The sequence below is a fragment of the Coenobita brevimanus genome, chromosome 61 (assembly GCF_032717465.1).
Source record: "Coenobita brevimanus isolate Jiangsu-jjx chromosome 61, ASM3271746v2, whole genome shotgun sequence".
Classification (NCBI taxonomy): Eukaryota; Metazoa; Arthropoda; class Malacostraca; order Decapoda; family Coenobitidae; genus Coenobita; species Coenobita brevimanus.
The window spans coordinates 28,253,928-28,277,251 of record NC_137014.1 but is presented as its reverse complement, the minus strand read 5'-3'; the positions used below and the strand labels follow the sequence as shown (position 1 = coordinate 28,277,251).

The window sequence follows — 23,324 nt, the reverse complement described above, 5'->3', positions numbered from 1 at the left end:
GTGAATAACTTGCACACACCTTCCACCTACCCCATCTGCTCCAAAATCATATTTGTCCAATCGCTCCCCCACTTCTCTCTTATATTGTGCCTTTTCTCTATGCTCTTGTATCCTTTCTACCCTCCTTGTATGGACTACTTCCTCCTTTTCAGCCAATATACTTAATGCACTTGAACCCCAGCTTTCGCCACCATCACGTGGTGATTAGAAAGTCCACTCCCCCAACCTCCGTATGTTCTTGCATCCATTGTACCTTCTCATTCTCTCATCCACACACACATAATCAATTATTGCCTTCCATTTACTCAGTTAACCATCCACCATTCTCATCACTCACAATGTATACCTGTGGATTATTTTTGTGCCTGAAGAGGGTATTGGCTATCACTGACTCCCTCCCTACACAAATGTCCACTAGAGCACTGCCACTCCCATCCACTTCTGCAGGCACATCTCACTCACCAACTGTTCCATCCACCTTAACATTCTCTACTTTTCAATTCACATCTCCAATCAAAAACACTTTCTCATTCCTCTCAAACTTTTCCATGCACACTTCCACATTTGCCCAGAAGTCTTCTTTCACTCTGCTTGCACAATCTTGCATTTGGTGCATAAACACACACAGTCACCCACATTGTACTCCTACTTTCAGTCTAACCCACACAATCCCTGAACCAACTGGTCCATACTCTTTTATACTCTTCCATCTCTTGCACATAACAGTACGTACACCCAATTTTGCCCTGTCATTCTCACCTACTCCCACACATATATCTCATCCATACTCCCATTCTCTCACACTCTAACCTCTCCATTTAGCCTCCTAGTTAATGCACATGTTCACTTTTGCACCTGTACAAACTTCTCTCTCTCTCACCTCATCATTCACACCTCTTACATTCCAAGTTGCAATCTGTACCGGGTCCTTTGTCCAGTCCTTGGTCGTCACCTGTTTGTCCATCGTGGTCCGAGGCTTCTTGTTTGTATTTTTAGTTATTGGTAGTTGTTTTTTGAGAAGGGGCATCAACCCTCCGCCAACCCACTTGTTGACACGTGGATAACACGTGTTGGTTGGTTATAAGGTTACCACCCAACAAATTAAATGATCTGGTTTACAAGAAATTATTTGTAACAATGAATCTTCTAATGGAAATCATCATCATCATCATCCGGACCTCCTTTCCCACTCAATGTCCAGACAGATCAAATTTGCCCAATTCAATAGGCCATGCTTCCATTCACTCATCATTTAAGCCCCTGGAATCCTGGCTCTATTGGATACACCAAAAACATTCACCACGTTTTGTAACTTCACATAAACGTATCTGACAGAGTCAATCTGGACGCTGCCACGTTAAAAAAGGATGCCAAATCCCTTATCAGGCACTTCTCCTCACAACATTCATCCAGCCAGCTCAATCTCTTGCCAGTTCCCTAGCCTCACTGACTTCCAAACCTCCTCTCTTCCTCACACACTCATCCACCATATCTCTCAACCTTCTCCTTGGCCTACCTCACCTCCTCCTTCCTTCAAAACTGCTCAGATATCCAGTCTCTCCACATGACCATACCATCTCAATACACTCTCGATTCTGGTGTCCACCGACTTCCTCACTCCACATCTTTCACAAGTCACACTATTTCGTATCCTATCCACCCTCTGTACTTCACATACATTCCTTAGCAGTCCCACCTCCACTGCTCTTACTCCTGACTTCTCATTTTCATGCCACACATTTAGTGGCATGTCAAATAATTTCCTGTAAACCAGAAAAGCATTTACAATGCTGGGTGGTAACCTTATAACCAACTAACACATTTCCCTACGTGACAACAAGTAGGTTGGCGAGGGGTTAGTGTCCCTCCCTGGAAAACAACTAACTAAAAATATGAACAAGAAGCCTCGGACCAGGACTGACCAAAAGATGATAACTAAGGACCGAACAAAGGACCTGGTAGGGATAGCTACCTGGAATGTAAGGGGTCCAAATGATGAGGTGAAAGCAAGAGATAGTCCAGGTCCTTGAGGGTGCAAAAGTGGATTTGTGGATTAACTGAGACTAAATGGCGACGTAACAGTGTGAGAGAATGGGAATATGGATGGAGTATATGCATGAGAGTAGGTGAGAATCAATGGGCAAAAGAAGGATTGTGTATTGTTGTGAGTAACAGACAGAGGGAGAACATAAGAGAGTATGGACCAGTTGGCTCAAGCACTGTGTGGGTAAGATTGAAAGTTAGACTACAAATGTGGGCAATTGTGTGTGTGTATGCGTCAACGCAAGATCGTGCAAGTAGAGTGAGAGAAGAGTTCTGGACAAATGTGGAAGCGTGCATGGAAAAGTAGAGAACGTGAAGGTGGATGAAGTAGTAGGTGAGGGGGGGGTGTCTGCAGCGATGGATGAGAATGGCAGTGCTTTAGTGGACATTTGTGCCGGGAGGGGGTTGGTGATAGCCAATACCCACTTCAGACACAAAATGATTCATAGGTATATGTGGCGAGTGATGAGAAGGGTGGGTGGTGAAATGAATGAATGGAAGGCAATGATAGATTATGTGTGTGTGGATGACAGGATGAATGGGAGTGTACTGGATGCAAGAGTATATAGAGGTTGAGGGAGTGGACTTTCTGACCGCCATTTGGTGATGGTCAAAATCAAGGTCGACATGAAATGGAGAAATAGAAGAAGGGAAGAACAGGAGGAAGTAGTGCATATACAAGCAGGGTGGAAAGGTTACAAGAGGATGGAAAAAAGGCAGAATATAAGAATATAAGAGGGAAGTGGAGGAGCGACTGGGTGAAAGTGGGTTGGAGCAGATGGGGGATGTGGAAGGCGTGTGCAAGATATTCAAAGAAGAAATCTGTGCAGCCTGTGAGGTGGTGTGTGAAAGGAAGAGAAGATGAAAGGGGGTGCAGGGAACAGCATGGTGGAATGAAGAGGAGAGAGAGGCTGTCGCACGAAAGAAGAAACCATATGGTGAATGGATGAGAAACGGGAGCGTGGAAGAAGTTGAGACAGAAGAGAGATTTATATGTGGAGAGGAAGAGAGAGGTGAAAAGATTAGTGAGAGAGAATAAGAAGAGAGTGGATGAGGAATTTGGAAGGAATTTGAGTGTAAAGTGGAGGGAATGTAAGAAAATGTTCTGGAAAGAGGTAATGAGAGTTAGACAGGGTGCCAAGGATGTTAGTTGGGGAGTGAAAGATAGAAATGGTAGATTACTAGTGGAGAAGGGAGAAAAAGTGAGCAGATGGAGATAACACTTCAAGGAATTGTTGAACATAGAGAATGAAAGTAATGGAAGTGTAAGTGGCTGGAGAATGGCTGGGAGACAGAGAGATGTGAGAAGAGAGGAAGAAATCAGCAGGATGGAAGTTGTGGAAGCAATGAAGAAAGTTAAAACAGAGAAAGCTCCAGGAATTGATGGAGTGTGTGGTGAAATGCTGAAGCAAGGGAGAGAAATAGTAGTAAAATGGATGTGAAAGATGTGCAGATTGGCCTGGGAGAAAGGTAGAGTCCCAGAGGATTGGAAGTCAGGTATAATTATTCCTCTGTACAAAGGAAAAGGGGAAAAAGAAGTATGTGGTAATCATAGAGGCATTTCTCTTCTTAGTGTAATAGGAAAAGTATATGGCAGGATACTTACTGACAGAGTTAGGGTAATGAAAGAGGAACTAGTTGGAGAGGCACAGGGAGGTTTTAGGAAGGGAAGAGGTTCTGTAGGTCAGATATTCATTCTTAGATCTTTAGTGGAAAAGTTTCTAGAGAAGGGAAAGAAGCTGTAGCCTATGCAGCCTTCATGGATTTGGAGAAAGCATATGACAGGGTGGAGAGACAAGGATTGTGGAAAGTATTAAGAATATATGGAGTAGATGGGAACTTGCTGAATGCCGTGAAGAGTATGTAGGAGGGTGCTAAGGCTGCAGTGCGTGTGGATGGTGAACTGAGTGACTTTTTCTATTTGATGGTTGGATTGAAACAGGGATGTGTTGTCTCCATGGTTGTTCTATCTGTATATGAATGCGGATATAAAAAATATACAAGGTAGGGCAGTGGATGTTGAAGCAACCCTAGTGAGAGAGGGCATTGTTTGGAAACTCCCTGCACTGTTGTTTGCAGATGATATTGTATTGTTAAGTGAAGATGAAGGGGAGCTGCAAGGCTTGGTGGATGAGTCTGGGAAAGTGTGTATGAAACAGAATCTAAAGGAGAATGTAGGGAAGAGTAAAGTTATGGTCTTTGAGAGAAGTGAAGTCAGGGATTGTACAGTGAGGTTAGATGAGGAGGAAATGGAAAATGTGAGTGTGTTTTAAGTACTTAAGTGTGATAAGTAAGGATGGAAATTTGGAGGGTGAAGTGCTTGAAAGGGTACAACAAGGAAGAATGGTTGCTGGTTCCTTGAAAGCAGTGATAAGAAACAGGGATGTAAGCATGGAAGTAAAAAAGTTACTACATGATCGTATTGTGATACCAATGCTAATGTATGGAAGTGAAGCTTGGACCTTGTTGGAGGGACATAAGTCAAGAGTGAGAGCGATGGAAATGAGTTATATGAAAGAAGTATGTGGAGTCATATGGAGAGACAGACTGACAAATGAGGAAGTGAAGGAGCATTGTGGTGTGGATGTGGATGTAATGGGAAGCGTTAGGAGAAACAAACTGACATGGTTTGGACATGTGGAGAGGATGGAAAGTGAGAGACTGACTAGGAGAGTGTATGTGAGTGAGGTGGAGGATGGGAGAGGGAGGGGGAGGCCAAGGATAAGATGGAGGGATGGAGTGGAAAGGTAGGCTATATGAGAGAGGGAGGTGTGAGCTGGGAGCAGGGCAGTGAAATGGCAGGGGACAGGGTGACATGGAGGCGATTTGTTTGTCGCCACCCCTTACGGGATTAAGGTGTCTGGCAATATACAGATAGAATAGACCATAGTCTTACATCCATATGCTAAAGTTGGCACTACACTCCTTCATGCAAGCCTTGTGCAGCTGCAACACTCAAGCCTCTGTTTCTTATCAAGGCCTTCATTGCACCAGCTACTCTTCTTCCTTGTGTCACCCTACTTTCTGCTTCTTTTGCACATTTTCCTCTCTTTTCCATCACAGTACCCAGGTATTTGAACTCTCTCACCAATTCCAGTCTCTCTCTATTCACTGTAACATCGCACTGGGAGTCACCTTCTCTTTCAATAACCATCACTTTACTCTTTTCTACATTTACTCTCAAGGCATGAAGCTCACAGACATCTGCAAAACTCTGAACTAGCCTACCAAGTTCTTGTACAGTATTTGCAACCAGTACTTTATCATCAGCATACAACAAATTCAAGACATTCCATCCATCACCATTCATTACCAATGCCATCCCTCGCTCCATCACTCATGTTTTTACTTCTCTCATCATCCCATCCATATATATATATTGAACAACCAAGGAGACATCACACAACCTTGTTGCACGCCCACACCAATCATGAACCATTCACTCAGATGCCCATTAACCCTTACTCATGCTTCACTACCATCATAAAAACTCTTGACAGCACCTAGCAGCTTACCATCTACACCGTACATGCGCAAAACTTTCCACAATCCTTCTCTGTCCACTTTGTCATATGCTTTTTCCAGATCCATGAATGCCACAAACACCTTATGGTCCTTCTCACAAGCCTTCTGAGCAATCTGTCTCACTGCAAATATTTGATCCAAACATCCTCTGCCACTCCTAAAGCCATCTCATTCATCACACACTAGGACTTCTGATATCTCTCTTACTTTATAGTAATTCTTCCATATACCTTCCCTACCACACTCAATAAATTTATGCCATGATAATTCTTGCACTCACTTCGCTCACCTTTATTTTTGTACATGGGTACAATCACAGCCTTTTTCCGCTCTGTTGGCACAGTTTCACTTATCCATGCCTTCTTACATATCTCCAACACGCACTTCATTCCACTCTCTCCACTACACTTAAGCATCTCTGCATACACCTCATCAACCCTAGCAGCTTTCCCATTTTTCAGCCGCTTCACAGCACTCTTCACCTGTGCGAGTGTCACATCTAATGACACCGCATTCCTTCTCTATACACCCCTAAAATTATTTATGTTTACAGCCGCTCTGCTCTCTCTATTCCCATTCATTAGGCTTTCAAAATATTCTTTCCATCTGGTTATAACTTCATCCCCATGAGTTAATAATCTACCACCTACATCCTTCACACCATCACATTTCTTTCCACTTTCACTTCTACATTTCCACACCTCTCCCCAGAATAACTTCCTATTTTCAGGGTAGTTTGTATTCATTTTTCTTCCTAGATCATCATTTACCGCCTCCTTTTTCCTCTTCACTAATCTCTTTAAGTGCTTCTTTTTAGTCTCTTTAAGTGCTTCTTCTATCTATCTATAGCCCTTCACCTTAATCCCGCAAAGGGTGGCCGCAGACAAAACACCTCTAAGTCGCTCTGTCATCCACCATTTGACTACCCTCCCCCCAACTCACCCCCCCCCTCCCTCATATACCTCTCAACTCCATCCCTCCACCTCATCCTCGGTCTACCTCTCCCTCTCCCTCCCTCCACCTCACCTACATACACCCTCTTAGTCAGTCTTTCATTCTCCATTCTCTCCACATGTCCAAACCACCTCAGTGTATTTCTCCTAATCTTCTCAACCAAATCCACATCCACCCCACAGCGTTCCTTCACTTCTTCATTCGTCAACCTGTCCTTCCACGTCACTCCACATGCTCCTCTCAAGTAACTCATTTCCACTGCTCTCACTCTTGACTTGTTCCCCTCTTGCAAGGTCCATGCCTCGCTTCCAAACGTCAGGGTAGGGATCACAATACTATCATGCAGTGACTTCTTAACTTCCATACTCACCTCCCTATTTCTCATCACTGCTTTCAGTGTACCACCAACCTTCCTTCCCTGCTGTACCCTTTCACGCACTTCATCCCCCAAAGTTCCATCCTTACTCATCACACTACCCAAGTACAGTACTTGAATGCACTCACATTCTCCATATCCTCACCATCTAACCTCACTGCACACTCTGTGACTTTATTCCTCTCAAACACCATAACTTTACTTTTGTTTACATTAACTTTCAGATTCCTCCTCCTACACACTGTCCCAAATTCATTCACCAAACCTTGCAACTCCCATTCATCTTCACTCAACAGTACTGTATCATCAGCAAACAGCAACACAGGAAGCTTCCAAATCTCACCCTCATTCATTAGAGCACCCCCACATCCACTGCCCTACCTTGCACCTCATTTACAACCTCATCCATGTATATATTAAACAGCCATGGAGACATCACACAACCCTGTTTCAGTCCCACATTGAGATCAAAGAACTCACTCAGCTCACCATCCACTCGCACCGTAGCCCTAGCTCCCTCGTACATACTCTTCACAGCACTCAGCAATTTCCCCTCCACTTCATATATTCTTAATACCTTCCACATACCTTGCCTATCTATTCTGTCATAAGCTTTCTCCAAGTCCATGAAGGCAGCATACACTTTCCTTCCCTTCTCTAGATACTTCTCCACTAAACATCTTAGAACAAATATCTGATCTACACACCCTTTTCCCTTCCTAAATCCTCCTTGTTCTTCTCCAACTAGCTCCTCTGTCATATGCCTAACCCTATCAATGAGTATTCTGCCATATATTTTACCAGTCACACTAAGAAGGCAAATACCCCTATGATTACCACATACTTCTCTCTCCCCTTTCCTTTGTATAAAGGAACAATTATACCTGATTTCCAGTCCTCTGGAACCCTTCCCTCTTCCCAAGCCAATCTACACAACTTCCATATCCACTCCACAACAATCTCACCCCCATACCTAAGCATTTCACCAAACACTCCATCAATTCCGGGGGCCTTTCCCAACTTAATCTTCTTCATCGCTTCCACTACTTCCGCCCTACTGATCTCTTCCTCCCTCCTCTCATCTCTTCTTCTCCCAGCCATTCCCCAACCACCTACTCTCGCACTGCTCTCACTCTCTACATTCAACAAATCCTCAAAGTGCTCCTTCCATCTCCTCAATTTCTCTCACTTCTCCACCAACAATCTATTATTCCTATCTTTCACTCCCCTACTATTTCCCCTTTCACACTGCCTTACTTTCTTTACCTCCTTTCAAAACAATTTCTTACGCTCCCTCCATTTCACATTCAGATTCCTCCAAACTCTTCATCCACTTTCTTCTTACTCTCCTTCACCAGTCTCTTAACCTCCCTTCTCCTGCTCACATATACCTCTCTCTTCTCTCTCATCTTCTCCCCTACCTCTACTCGCTAACCATTCACTATATGCCTTCTTCTTTTGTTCCACAGCTCGTTTCACCTCATCATTCCACCATGCTGTCCCTTGCACCTCCTCCTCATTCCACAAACCGCCTCACACGCTGCGCCTATCTCTTCTGTGAATATCTTACATACGTCTTCCACCCCTTCCATCTGCTCTAGCTCATACCTTCCCAATCTTTCTTCCACTATGCTCTTATACTCTGTCATTTTCTCACTATCTTGCAATTTCTCCACTCTTCTCACAGGAGCTGCTTCCTCCTGTCGTCCCCTTCGTCTCCTCAGGCACTTTCTTTGCAGCTCTACCTTGGCCATCACTAAGTGATGGTCAGAGACTCCATTCCCCCACCCTCTCCACACTCTTGCATCCAACACTTGTCTTCTCATTCGCTCATCCACACACATGTAGTCTATCATTGCCTTTCGTTCAACAAGTTCACCATCCATCCTCCTCATTACTCTCCATGTATACCGGTGGATCATCTTATGACGAAAGTAGGTGTTGGCTACTGCCAACCCCTTACAAGCACAGATGTCCACCAAAGCACTACCATTCCCATCTACTTCAGCTGGCACACCCCACTGACCAACCACTTCATCCACTCGTACATTCCTAACTTTGCCATTCATATCTCCAATCAACAGCACTCTCTCGCTCCTCTCAAACTTGTCCATACACGCTTCTACTCTTGCCCAAAACTCATCTTTCACCCTTGTTCTCAATATATTCAGTTCTTATTTCAACTGAACCCCTGTCCGGTAACCACTCTAGCCATTTCTTCCTCTTTTCCTCCACCGCTCTCTTAACCTCATCATCCCACCATGCCGTACCTTTCTTCTTTGTTGTTACTCTTGCCACACCACACGCTGCTTTAGCATTCCTAAATAAGCAATCCCTATATACATTCCACAAGCTGTCCAGATCCACTTGATTCCAATTCACTGATCCTAACTCCTCCCCTACTTTGGTCAAGTAATATCTGCCATTTCTTTGATCCTCAGCTTCTCAACTTTCAGTTTTTTTTCCCTGACTGCTCCTCTCTTTCCCGATTCACCTTACTTCTCTCAGCTTGATCTTGCATACCACAATCATTATATTTCTATAATTTAATGAGGAATTTGGGGCAAAATGAATACAGGTATAAGATGTCTGCTCAAGTCTGGGTACAATCTAACTGGATGCATTCCAAAATATCATTACTCTTTCCATACAGTTGTGATCAAAATTTGAGGGAACAAGAAAGTTATTTTCATATATTTCAATGAAACTTTAATTCCTTCAATCCAAGACCGTTCAGGCCGAGAAGGGTTAAATATTTCCTTCAGCAATTCCTTCGGTACTGTGACATTCTCATAAACTGAACTGAATAATTAGCAAATGGCAAGAATAAAGAGAAAATATGTAACTGGACTGATGGAATTTAAATAACAAAGAATTCACTTCTGTTTATTTCCTCCCAAACTTCAACATACAGCAGTTTAAGACCAACTCTTACAGATTCTGAACAGACAGCAGCCAAGAAAGTGCACTGATGTCAAAAGCATGAACAGCAATCTAAAACTGAACTGTAGAAGTAAATCTGTGGCAGATAAGAAAAGTGTTCATGCTGTGGAAGTGAACCAGAATCACTTGAGCATTTCTTAATGACTTCTAAATCATAGCTACAGTGAAATATGAGGTGAACATAGTTAACCAACTCAACCATATCAGGAGAACACCAAGGTGTTCACTGCAAACTTGTTATTATTTGTGAAGCAACAAAGAAACACAATGAGGTGGTTTGGCCATGTGGAGAGGATGGAGAGTGAGAGACTGATGAGGAGAGTGTATGTGAGTGAGGCGGAAGAGGGAGAGGGAAGCCAAGGATGAGATTGGAGGGATGGAGTGGAGAGGTATATGAGAGTTGGGGGGCGGGTGAGCTGGGAGCAGGACAGTGAAATGGCAGGGGACAGGGCGACATGGAGGCGATTTGTTTGTGGCCACCCATTATGGGATTGAGGCATCTGGCAACAGATAGATAGACAGACAGAAATGCATCAATATTATCTAAAAAACTTGTGACTAAAACTCACCTGGTTGGCTACCTCGAAGCATGTAAACTAGGCTATAAGGGGCAAGGTTCAGGAGTAGATATATGGGGCAGCTCAGACCTGCAGGTATGGCAGTCATTACTAGTAAACATCTAGGATATGCTAAGCAGGTGTATAACGACTGAACTGTGTACCCTGCCCTTGGGTGGAGGTCCGGATGATGATGATGATTAATAGTTGTGATGTATGGACTGATAACATATACTGTACATGTTGTTAGAAATCTAATCAACAAATTGAAAGAGGAGAGGACCTAGTGATCTGTGTAGGGGTGACTTAAGAGCATCAAACAATTCCAAAGCAACAGCATCACCCAGCAGAGAATTCCAAAAATTGATACCCCTAACAGAAAAGAACTGTCTGCAAGCCTACAGTGAGCGTCGAGAATGTGCAACTTTAAAATCTACTGTATAACCTCTTGAGCTAACTGTCCAGCTCAATACAAACATCTCATCAGGATGAATACCATACTTACCCGGTACCACAAAATATTTTTTCCAGTACTTTAAGAAACCTTCGTGCAGCAACTGTCCTTGTACAGAGTAGAGATCAAGTACCGTAATACAAGTCATTCACTGTAAGGGAGACCAAAGAGGCCCTCAAAATATACCTAATCCAGTTTCTCTGTACTGACTCCAAAAGCCTGAGATCACCAAGGTATCAAGTGTTCCTTAGGCAAGAACCACTTTCTAACTGGGGTCTAAAGTGTGACCTGTAGTCATATAATAAACTCCCTTGTTCCACAGAGCGTGCATTTAGACAAATTAGCTCAAATCAGCAGCTTTATTTCCTAGAGACCTAATGTGAATATGGAACCAAAGTGTGGCATCAACTACCGTAATATACCAAGGTCTCTATGGGAGGTAACTGTGGATATACAACAACTTTGGAGGTGATAATCTCTTAATGTACTGTATTCAAACTTTCCCAGGCTATGGACCCACGTTGGAAGTTAAATATTGCACACCTGGCCTTATTTAAGTCAAGACCCCATGAACCAGCCACCAAGCAAATCCTGTCAATATCTCTCTGACAGGGACAAACATCGTGGGCCAGGAAAAGAGGAGACTGACGTCTAATTTTCAGATAACTCTCAAGGCCATCCACAAAAGGCTTACAGTTATAAGTGACAGGATAGGAAGTGATTTAACCCGCGGATTGCGCAGTTACCTTTTGTATCCCACCCTGTGGTGCACACACACACACACACACACACACAAAATCTTGTTTATTATAAACTTGAAGACAAACATTCAGGGCATCATCTGGTGGGGGAAAAAAAAAAAAAAAAAAAAACTCTCCCTCTCCATCTTTGCATAGCGCCATGCATAAGTTTGCATAGGGGATGCACAGCCACTGGAAGGTTAGCACAGCCTGAGCAGTGGCTTGCAACACGATGCTTCCCAGCCTGAACTGTGACTCGCAACGCAACGCTTCCCAGCCTGAGCTGTGGCTCGTAATCCACGGGTGTTAAGTAAATAAAAAACAGTACGGTAATGGCCCCAGGACTGGGCTCTGAGGTAGACCACTCTTAACTTGTCTGAAGCTACTGTTGACTCTGGACACTGTTCTGTAAAAAGGAACCCAGCCAACCTAGAAGAGCATCAGAGATCCCAAGACACCTAAATTTTTGGAGGAGGATACAGTGACTCAGTACATCGAATGCCTTAGAGAAGTCAAACAAAATAACATCCACCTTAAAACTGGTGTTGAAACAAGTAGATACAGTACTGAGTAGCTAAAAAGTTAACAGCAACTGATCATTGACCATCTTCCCTCATCTAAAACTGAACTGATCAAATGACACGATATACAGTAATTCCTCATTTATCCGGACATGCAGTATCTGGACCTGTTCACTGTCCAGATACTGGACCTTAGCTCTATTAAACTATTATCCGAATTTGTTTGCTATTATCTGGATGTAAAAGTCCCAGAGAACTTTGACCAGCCAGCCAACATGTTCAACTATTCAGTATCGTGGCCACTGGGCTCGAGCCATGAGCGGGCAATAGGCCGTAAACCACAACCAGAGCTAAAATGTCCGTCCGTTCCTGTACTGAATGGTCAAAATCGCGCATATGTCCGATCACTCCCAACAAACCTCCAGCACCTAAGTAATATGACTTTAACCCACATGTGGTGTCAAATGATCTGAGGCAGCCATCCGCCTCTCTCCCGAACATCCAAAGTCGCCCAGTCACAGGGTGTTTTGTTTCCGAATGGCCATCACGTGTCTAACAGACCACAAGCCATGAGTAAATGTACAGTAAAAGCACCTGTCTGCCTCGTGACACAAGGGTGAAAATCCTGACCACAGCCTTACTTCTGCCCCCTCCATACCCTCCTGGCTCCCCCCCCTCCCTCACACTGATAGCACAGACTTGTGAGTTTTTATATTTTTTTTGCGATTTACTCGAATACTATTGTCCATATTGAAATTCCAAAGTGACCATGAGAAAGCTCATGAAATTCTGCATCTTGATGTGCTTAACACTTGGAAGATGCTGCCAATTTTGCACTAGGATGGTGGGAAGTTATATGAAGGCAAATTTTACTTTTGAACACTAGCTACTAATTCTCAATGCATTTCTGTACTTTTATTCATCAGTTTTCCATGTTTTTATTAGCTTAACTTATCCTACAAATACCAGCAAAGATGATGGTATACCATTTACGCCAATTTAACCAATTTCCGGTGACATATTTAGCCGTAGAATTTTTTTGTGGCCCAGGAGCAGTTATCACTGGTGTCAGATAACTGATTTTCCAACCGTCCTGAAGTTTTTTAAGTAAGCCAGTGTGAAAGGGGAAATAATAGGGGAGTGAAAGATAGGAATAATAGATTGTTGGTGGAGAAGAAAGAGAAATTGAGGAGATGGAAGGAGCACTTTGAGGATTTGTTGAATGTAGAGAGTGAGAGCAGTGTGAGTATAAGTGGTTGGGGAATGGCTGGGAGAAGAAGAGATGAGAGGAGGGAGGAAGAGATCAGTAGGGCGGAAGTAGTGGAAGCGATGAAGAAGATTAAGCTGGGAAAGGCCCCAGGAATTGATGGAGTGTGTGGTGAAATGCTTAGGTATGGGGGTGAGATTGTTGTGGAGTGGATATGGAAGTTGTGTAGATTGGCTTGGGAAGAGGGAAGGGTTCCAGAGGACTGGAAATCAGGTATAACTGTTCCTCTGTACAAAGGAAAAGGGGAGAGAGAAGTATGTGGTAATCATAGGGGTATTTGCCTTCTTAGTGTGACTGGTAAAATATATGGTAGAATACTCATTGATAGGGTTAGGCATATGACAGAGGAGCTAGTTGGAGAAGAACAAGGGGGATTTAGGAAGGGAAAAGGGTGTGTAGATCAGATGTTTGTTCTAAGATGTTTAGTGGAGAAGTATCTAGAGAAGGGAAGGAAAGTGTATGCTGCCTTCATGGACTTGGAGAAAGCTTATGACAGAATAGATAGGCAAGGTATGTGGAAGGTATTAAGAATATATGGAGTGGAGGGGAAATTGTTGAGTGCTGTGAAGAGTATGTACAAGGGAGCTAGGGCTACGGTGCGAGTGGATGGTGAGCTGAGTGAGTTCTTTGATCTCAGTGTGGGACTGAAACAAGGGTGTGTGATGTCTCCATGGCTGTTTAATATATATATGGATGGGGTTGTAAAGGAGGTGCAAGGTAGGGCAGTGGATGTGGGGCTGGCCCTAGTGAATGAGGGTGAGATTTGGAAGCTTCCTGTGTTGCTGTTTGCTGATGATACAGTATTGTTGAGTGAAGATGAATGGGAGTTGCAAGGTTTGGTGAATGAATTTGGGACAGTGTGTAGGAGGAGGAATCTGAAAGTTAATGTAAACAAAAGTAAAGTTATGGTGTTTGAGAGGAATGAAGTCGCAGAGTATGCAGTGAGGTTGGATGGTCAGGATATGGAGAATGTGAGTGCATTCAAGTACTGTACCAGTACTTGGGTAGTGTGATGAGTAAGGATGGAACTTTGGGGGATGAAGTACGTGAAAGGGTACAGCAGGGAAGGAAGGTTGGTGGTACACTGAAAGCAGTGATGAGAAATAGGGAGGTGAGTATGGAAGTTAAGAAGTCACTGCATGATAGTATTGTGATCCCTACCCTGATGTACGGAAGCGAGGCGTGGACCTTGCAAGAGGGGAACAAGTCAAGAGTGAGAGCAGCGGAAATGAGTTACTTGAGAGAAGCATGTGGAGTGACGTGGAGGGACAGGTTGACGAATGAAGAAGTGAAGGAACGTTGTGGGGTAGATGTGGATGTGGCTGAGAAGATTAGGAGAAATACACTGAGGTGGTTTGGACATGTGGAGAGAATGGAGAATGAAAGACTGACTAAGAGGGTGTATGTAGGTGAGGTGGAGGGAGGGGTAGACCGAGGATGAGGTGGAGGGATGGAGTTGACAGGTATATGAGGGGGGGGGTGAGTTAGGGGGAGGGTAGTCAAATGGTGGGTGACAGAGTGACTTGGAGGCGTTTTGTCTGCGGCCACCCTTTGCGGGATTAGGGCGTCAGGCTATAGATAGATAGATAGATCATTGTTTATGCATTGCTTCCTTGGTGTTCAGCATTAACAGTGATAATCCTATGCGTGTTTTGACATCTAAATATGGCAGACTTGAAAACTGTGCTAAAATTAAGAGGGGTACTGTACATACCCATACAATAGTGTATAGGTTGGGTATTTTTTGATTTTCAGTGTTTTTTTTTCCAGGTTTTCTTGGTGTCTGGCATTACTTTGGATATTCCCATGTGTGATTTGATGTCTAAATATGGCAGACTGACCTGAAAACAGTGCCAAAATTAGGAAGGGTATGGTACCAGTACTGTGCATACAGTATTGTACAGGTAGGGTGTTTTTGGTTTTCAATGGTTTTTATTCATGGGTTTCTTGGTACAGTATTTAGCATTATATACTTTGGATATTCCTATGAGTGTTCTGATGTCTAAATATAGCAGATTGACCTGAAAACGGCACCAAAATTAGGCGTTGCTACTATACACACAGTAGTGTACAGGTACCGGTAGGGTGTTTTTTGGTTTTCAATGTTTTCTTGGTGTTTAGCAATACAATTCCATATTCCTATGTGTGTTTTGATGTCTAATGACCGAAAAATGCTGTCAAAGTCAGCAGAAGTACTATACAAGTAACTTTGGTATAGGTTGGAGTAGGGGGGATATTGTTCATTATCTGGACATTGCCACTACCCAGACATGTGTTGGCCGTTATTATGTCGGATAATTGAGGGATTACTGTATTTTCAGGGTGGTAAATTGTCCTTTCCTGCTGAAAAATTTCCAACTGTTTTATCATCATGTTTCTTAAGCCATACCTACAGCTGTTTGTTTCTGGCGTAATAAAAGAATCGTACTCAACATATTTAATGGTGTATACATTTCATTTCCCAGCTTCCAAACTGGATGCTTGGTTTGGTGAGCTTAAACAATTAGGTACGGTATGTATATTTATGCTAGGTTAGGTTAGGTTTAGCTAAATACTTAAGCTAGGACAGCCCCTTCCACCATCACGCTGATGAATCAAGCGAGATGACACAGTGGAACATAGCTAAAAACAACAGGGAAACAGATTTCACATGAAACATTTACCACCCCGAAAATAATCAGAAAAATTGAACAAACTATCAGGAAGAAGAACTGATTTGATAAGGTGCTTTGACTGTCTCGAATAATGCCTATGTTTACCTCAATGGAAGTGTGATATTTTTTTCTTGGTCACTGTGAACCTCACAAAGCAACCCACAATTACATGAAGCCCAGTCTGGGTGAGTTAACTCGGTGCTGACTTGTTATGTATTCATTAGAGGATAACAACAACTGAATCAGCACTACTATACCGCAGACCTTGAACAAAACGACTGATAAATAAGCAAGTAAACAAAGCACAGGTAATCACAATTTGACCTTGCAGTTTAAGTGCGTGCAACATGCCCCTGTTCGGTACATTATTATATTTTTTTTCCGTGGCAAATGACTCTTACAACAGTTCATCTTAATGATTCCCATAACATCAAGGAATAAACCAAATGCTTAACTTGCCTCAAATGACGCAAGTCTGACGATGCTTCACCCTTCAGAGTCGTAACGCTTGTCCCTGCGACTTAAACCAAATTATATCGTTTTCCAATATAATCAACCTTTAAACTGCACTAGCTGAACCATGTACACTATATCAACCCACCCTCAACAACTCACCTCACAAGTTTGACCCGAAGAACAGTAAAGTAGTAAAATACAAGGCCCAGCGACAGGCGACAAAGAGATTGTTTTTGGTGACCAGCTGGGCCGTGACGTCACTCTCGAGTCATAACTACGCCATGGCCTCCATCTCGCCGCGCCAAGTTTAAATTTATTACTACAGTTGTTTTCCACACCATCACAACCCCCTGCTTGAGTTTAATCTTATTCTAACTGCTACGAACTGGTTTTATATTAAAATTCAATTGAAGGAATTTAAAAAAAAAAAAAGCTTTCGGGCCACACTAAAGCCTTTTCTATACTTACGTAGCCAAGTGTGCTGATACGGCCAACAACACTGGCGAAAAGATACGAAATCATCTACGCAGTGTGAATATTTCTAAACAATGAACAAAAACCAGATGGGTAAACTACAAGCAATAGATACACAAAGCAAAAGGACAGAGGGGAGGACATTTCCTAGACGCAAACTCATGTGTGACGTACCTTCTTCCAGAGTTATCTGGTTGAATATGACCTCCATAAGGTGATGCATAGCCTAATCTATTATCTAATAAATACTCCGCGTTGACGTACTCTTGCCGCCTCATACCCTCTTGCTCTTGGCCATGCTGAACAGTTGCCCGCGTAGTGGATTTGGCCCAGTGCGTCGAGCACAAACTAGCGGGAATCAAAACTATTCACGAGCTATTAAGAGTATTACTCCGACACCTCTTCTTTACTGTTATACTAGGCGTTTTTAGGGCGGCTTTCCGTTCTAGCAACACCTAAGGCTGGTGTAATGCTAGGTGTTTTACTGTAGGTTCGGCTTCCCGTTCCTTAAACGCCTAACGTGTAGCGGGGCTCTCTTTCGAGACCGGGGCTTAGACAAATGAGAGAGAGGCTGGACACAAAAACTCCAGGCAATAACCTTACACGTGTATTACTGTCAGACAGGGGAATCAGCAGATATTACAGACACGATATACTGGGCGATTATAAACTCTTATAACTAGATAGGGTTAATAGTATCTCGCAGGATACTGTTTGGGAATACAGTGAAAACAACACTTGAGGCGGAATATATGGTATAGTCCAGGGTCTCTAGGCGAGTGGAGATGCTAGAGCTATTTCTCACTGGCGGGGGGTGTAAGGCACTGGGGTCTAATTATGATTATGGTAGTATGAGGTAGAGTCTAACGGTAGTGTGTTCACTGTTATTTTCTACTCGTAGGTTGCTTTTGATCCTCCACTGCTTTAGCGTTTATCTTATTTCTGTATGGTAGTTCACTGTGTATATTCTTGCTAACACTTTGGTCTATCACTGTCAATTCACTATTCCGCCTCGTCACTGCTCGATCACTATTATTGCGCAGTCACAGTCACTGTGGTTCATCTGGCGCCAAGGGTGCGGCTGAGGGGATTCAACCGAGGCAGACGTCCGACATCGGCGCTCCGTACCGAACCAACACGGCCAGAGGCATTACCTAAATTAGTATCTTTGTATGAGTCAAGCTCTGTACCAGGTTAGACTAAATGATTTTTCATTATTAAAAGGAAAAAAATAATAAGTTTAAACAAGACTTGTTCAAACAGGAAAGAAAAGCAAGACGAAAGAATACGCTGAGTCATCTGAGGTTTGTTTAGACTACAACAACACGGGGATTGAAGTACATGCTCTGCACTTTTAGTATTGCAAAATGGATACATACTTTAGTAAACCAAATTTGGAAAAGAAAAGGGATAAAAGTAAAAAGCAAAAAGATGATTTCTACCAAGAACTGGTTGAAGTGGAGACCCACAACAGACTGGTTGAACGTGTAAACAAACTAGAAATGACTTTCAAAAATGAAATTGATGAAATAAAGAAGCAGATGCACTTGCAAAAGGAAGAAATAGAAAAACTAGGAAGGGAGGCCAATAAGAAAGACACAACCATCAGTGAACTAACAGTGGAATTGAGTACAATACGAAGAAAATGAGTGAAATGGCAAGTACAGTAGTCAATCACGAGACTGTTTTGGAAGAGTTCAAAAATGACAGAGAGACAATTAGGCAAGTAAGCAGTCTTATTGACCAGAGCAGTGATATTGAGGAGAAGATAACACAGGTGAATGAAGCTGTGCAAAGCTACAAAAATGATGTGGAAACCACGTATGCTGAAATGGTGAAAGTAAAGAAAGACTTAGAAACAAGGGTGGAGGAAAAAAGCATTAAAAAGGAAGTGAAAAGAATAATCCAAAACAATCCAAAGTTAGAGCTTCAGTAGATATAAACAAATCTATAGTAATCACTGGTATAGAAGAGGAAGAAGTAAAAGAGATCACAAGAGACAAAAAGGAGATGGCAAATGTAATGAGCTTACTGAAAGAAATATCAGAGGAAATCTGTAGTAAAGACATAGAGGAACACAAAAGGTTAGGGAAATATGAGAAAAGGAAGACAAGACCTCTAAAGGTGACTTTCCAGAGCCTAAACACTGTGGAAGAGATACTAAAAAATGCAAAGAATCTTATGGAAAAAGAGGAGTTCAAAAATGTATGGATAAAAAGATGCCTAACACAAGAGGAACTGGAATTACTGAAAGAGAAAAGGGAGGAAGCAAAAACAAAAAATGAGGGAAGATCAGAAGAGGAGAAGAAGAAATTTTTTTACAAAGTAATAGGATTGCAGGTACGAAAGTGGTACACAAACAGGATGAAATAAAAAGGAGGAAGGTAGTAGAACCATGTCATGACAAGTATATAAACAAGATGATAAAGTTGATGTACTCAAATGTGGATGGAATGGTATCTAAATTACTAGAGATGAATGATTATGTCAGAGAAAATGAACCACAAATAATATGCCTAACTGAAACAAAATTAACACCAAGGATATCCAATGACATACTAAACTTAGAGGAATACAATATATGGAGAAGAGACAGAAATTTAAAAAAAGGAGGAGGAATTATAATATTAACTAAGAAAAATCTAAAAGTCAATGAAATAAAACTAGATATACCATCACAAGTAGAACTGATTGCAGTAGAGATCAACACATCTGAAGGTAAAGTAATTGTAGCCAATTTGTACATGCCACCCAGATCAAACACATGGGAAAGAGATGAATATGAGGACCTGGCAGAGAGTACAATTCAGAGTTTAAGATCATTACTACACAAAATGGAAGAGAAATCAGAAAGAATTATACTAACTGGGGATTTCAATACAAATATAAATTGAAATACTCCAGATATAATTAGCCAAGAAAGCTGTTGGGAGTAAAAGCTCCTGGATCTCGTACAAGAGTTCTTCCTAACGCAACATGTGAGGGAAACCAACAGAAAAAGAGGACTTGATGTACCTTCAGTGCTAGATCTAATATCTACTAGGCAAGAAAATGATATTGACATTTTAATATATCACCCTCCACTCGGCAAAAGCGATCATGCAGTACTAAATTATAACTTCAGGATAGCATATGACATAGTAAACAGCAATGACAGTTACAAAAAGAGCCTAAACTATAAAAAGGGAAATTATCAAGACCTAAAGAAGTATTTCTTAGAAGTTGATTGGGAAAATGAGCTTAGAGGACAAGATTTAAATGCTGTATATAAAAAATTTTGTGAATTTTATGAAATAGGAGTCCAGAAGTACATCCCACAGCACAAAGAAGCAGATAAGAAAATACAGAAATGGTTCAATACAGAATGTAAAAAATCAAAAGAAAGAAGAGATTTGTTGTGGAATAGATACAGAAGACATGATAGTGAAAGGGCGTATAATAATTACAAACAGGCAAGAAACGATTATACAAGAATAAGGAGGGAAGCCCAAAAACAGTTTGAGGAGGATATAATAAATAAAAGTAGTGATCAACCAAAGCTGTTTTACAGCTATATCAGAAGCAAAACCAAAGTAAAAGATATAATACAATCCATTACGGACGAGGGAATCACTTATACACAAGAGAAAGATATTTGTGAAGCACTGAATAAGAATTTCCAATTAGTTTTTACAGAAGAAAAAGATTTTGAGAGGGACTATGTGGAACATGCATGTCCACACATACTACCAGATATACAAATATCAGAAAAAGTAATACAGGAGGAGTTAAGTAGATTAGACAGAGGAAAAGCAAGTGGTCCTGAAGAAATTTCATGTTGGGTACTACGAAAATGTGCAAAGGAGTTAAGTAAACCATTATTCTTAATTTTCAAGAAATCCTTGAGTCAAGGTAAACTACCTGATATTTGGAAAAAAGCAAATATTGTCCCCTTATTCAAGAAAGGAAATAGACAAAATCCACTCAACTACCGACCAGTATCACTGACCAGTATTGTAAGCAAGGTATTAGAAAAGCTTATAAGAAAAGCTTGGGTAAATCATCTAGAAGAACACAGTATGATAACAGAAAGACAGTTTGGTTTCAGAAATGGAAAATCATGTGTTACTAATCTGTTGAGCTACTATGACAGAGTAACAAACACAATACAGGAAAGGGAGGGATGGGTGGACAGTATCTATTTGGATTTCAAGAAAGCTTTTGACACAGTACCGCATCGAAGACTTTTATGGAAACTGTACCATCAAGGAGGAATTCGAGGCAACCCTGTTTTGTTGGATGCAAGACTTTCTCATAAAAAGAGAAATGAGAACAGTACTAAGAGGAAACTACTCATCATGGAAAAAAATGACTAGTGGAGTACCACAGGGTTCAGTGCTTGCACCAATCATGTTTCAGTGTATATAAATGATATAAACAGTAACAATGGAAATGAGAGCTATCTGAATATGTTTGCAGATGATGCAAAAATACAAAGGAGAATTACTAACACAGACTCACGTAAAGAGCTACAAGAAAAATTAAATAAACTTCATAAATGGAGTAGTACATGGCAAATGGAATGCAATGTGGACAAGTGTCATGTAATCAAGTTTGGTAAAAGTGGAAAAAGACCTGATTGGGATTATAAGTTAGGAAATAAAACCCTATACACATCAGAAAGAGAGAAAGAGCTAGGTGTGATTATCAATAACAGACTATCTCCGGCTGACCACATCAGCGAGGAGGTACGGAACATGTATACACTGCTTGCAAATATGAGAATAGCTTTCACATACATAAATGAAGACATGCTAAGAAGGATAATAACATCATTCATTAGACCAACCCTGGAATATGCATCAGTAGTCTGGAGTCCTCATCTCATAAAGCACATAGACAAGATTGAAAAAGTTCAAAGGGCCGCTACAAGATGGATACCAAGCTTAAGGGACCTAAGCTACGAAGAAAGACTAAATAAACTGAATCTACCAACACTACAGGAGAGAAGGAAAAGAGGTGACATGATAATGCTATATAAGTGCATATCAGGGAAGGAGAAAATAGACATAAATGATTATTTAACATATGGAGAAGCATCAGCAAGAGGACACTGGAAAAAACTGCATAAGAAGAGAGGTGATAAAGACGTAAGGAAATTCAGTTTCCCAAACAGAGCAATTGATCAATGGAATGCACTACCGAATGAAATAGTGTGTGCCAAAACAATTCACAAATTTAAGATTATGTACGATAAATATGGTTTAAGACACGGGACAGTACGAGCTTGACTCATTCCTGTAAAGATACAATTAGGTAAGAAAAATTAGGTAAGAACAGCTCCGCTACTGACGGGGCTCAGAGGGCACGGGATCACGCGCAGGGGCGTCTGCTCTCGTCTAGGGCTGTGGGTGGCGAAGGAGCCCGTACTGTCAGGGCTGGGGACAAGAGTGCGGCCCTCAGGACTGGGGCCAAGGAATCGCCCGAACTGGTAGTTCAGGCTCCTGACGGAGGGGGAGGTCCACCGCCGTCGAGGTGTAGGGAGTTCCCGCCTGGGTGTTCTGGGGAGGGTCTGGGGTTCCTGAGGACTGCGGTCCCCAAGGCTGGGCAGCGCCGACAGGAGGGAGCTGCGGCACCGGTCTGCATCAGGGTCTGTCAGGTGGGTCTTCTCCAGAGCCAGTCGTAGGGAGCAGAGGCTGGGGGAGACTATAAGGCCTCTCCAATACTCCTCTACGCCCTCTGCGTTGGGGGTCGGGGAACAGGCGTCAAGCTTAGGCAGCGTGGTGGCTCTTGGCCACTTCCTGCCATAGGGCCCGGCTACTGGCCGTGGCTTCCTAGGGGCACGGCTACAAGGTGCCAAGGCCCAGCTACTGGCCCTGGCCTGGGAGGGTGAGTGACTGCCAGCAAACCCAGGGACACCTTTGGAGCGGCTACAGGCAGTCTGACGAAGGCAGGAGCAGCTACAGGCTGACTCCTTCAGGAAGGGTTTGGAGTGGCTACCGGCCGTCTCAAGGGGAACACCTTCGGAGTGGCTACAGGCCATCTGATGAAGGCATGAGCGGCTACCGGCAGCCTCCTCATTACCCTCAGAGCGGCTACCGGCCGTCTCCTTAGCGAGGGACGAGCAGCTACCAGCTGTCTCAGGGGGAATGCCTTCGGAGTGGCTACAGGCCGTCTGTCGAAGGTGGGAGCAGCTACAGGCTGTCTCCTTCAGGAGGGGTTTGGAGCGGCTACTGGCCATCTCCGGAAGGACACCTTCAGAGTGACCACAGGTCGTCTCTCGACGAAGGCAGGAGTGGCTACCGGCCGTCTCCTGATTACCCTCAGGACGGCTACTGGCCATTTCCTTAGCGAGGGGCGAGCGGCTACTGGCCGTCTCAA

At 42.7% G+C, this 23,324-nt stretch overlaps 1 protein-coding gene across 2 annotated transcripts in view; it reads right to left on the bottom strand.

The window, feature by feature from the left end:
• The window catches only part of LOC145403813 (motile sperm domain-containing protein 1), a 109,412-nt gene extending 92,670 nt beyond the window's left edge, over positions 1-16,742 (bottom strand). For both annotated transcript variants that reach the window (XM_080275492.1, XM_080275493.1), the window contains exon 1: positions 16,650-16,742. The gene's annotated coding sequence lies outside the window, so the exon portion shown is untranslated. The remainder of the gene's footprint in view (positions 1-16,649) is intronic.
• Positions 16,743-23,324: the final 6,582 nt, after the last annotated feature.